This window comes from Mastomys coucha, chromosome X, assembly GCF_008632895.1.
Source record: "Mastomys coucha isolate ucsf_1 chromosome X, UCSF_Mcou_1, whole genome shotgun sequence".
In the NCBI taxonomy this organism is placed as follows: Eukaryota; Metazoa; Chordata; class Mammalia; order Rodentia; family Muridae; genus Mastomys; species Mastomys coucha.
Genome location: NC_045030.1, coordinates 68,391,641 through 68,392,140, shown reverse-complemented (window position 1 = coordinate 68,392,140; position 500 = coordinate 68,391,641).

Genomic DNA, 500 nt, shown 5'->3' with positions numbered 1-500 from the left:
TTTTTGGAGGTGAACCTGTTAAGGTAGATATTGTATGGTATGTAAAGAAAATATCTAATAAAAAACCTGAAAACAAAAAAAATCTATTATTTTTCCTTTTGTATTAGAATATTCCTATTTTCTTTAGTTTCTAGGTCCTGTTGGTGGCATCAAGTAAGAACAGTGAATTATATTTGTGTTCTCAATGAGCTAATTTTTTGTGGGAGCTAATTAGTTAAAATACTTGAAGTAAATAAATGTTTGGTAGTTGTTATTATAGAGAACTATTATTGTATGCATGTGAAGAAATATTAGCCTGGCAAATAGTACAGAGTTATTTTAAAAGAATAACCAACAGAAAATTCACTGAGATTATATGATTTGTACAAAGATTAGGACACAGGATAAACAGAAGTGCCAATAGGGTTGATTCAAAAATTATTTTTCAGGTTCCATGTTAAACAATATTTTTAAAGTTTTATAAGTGGTGTGTATGTGTGCTTGTGTGTGTGTGTGTGTGT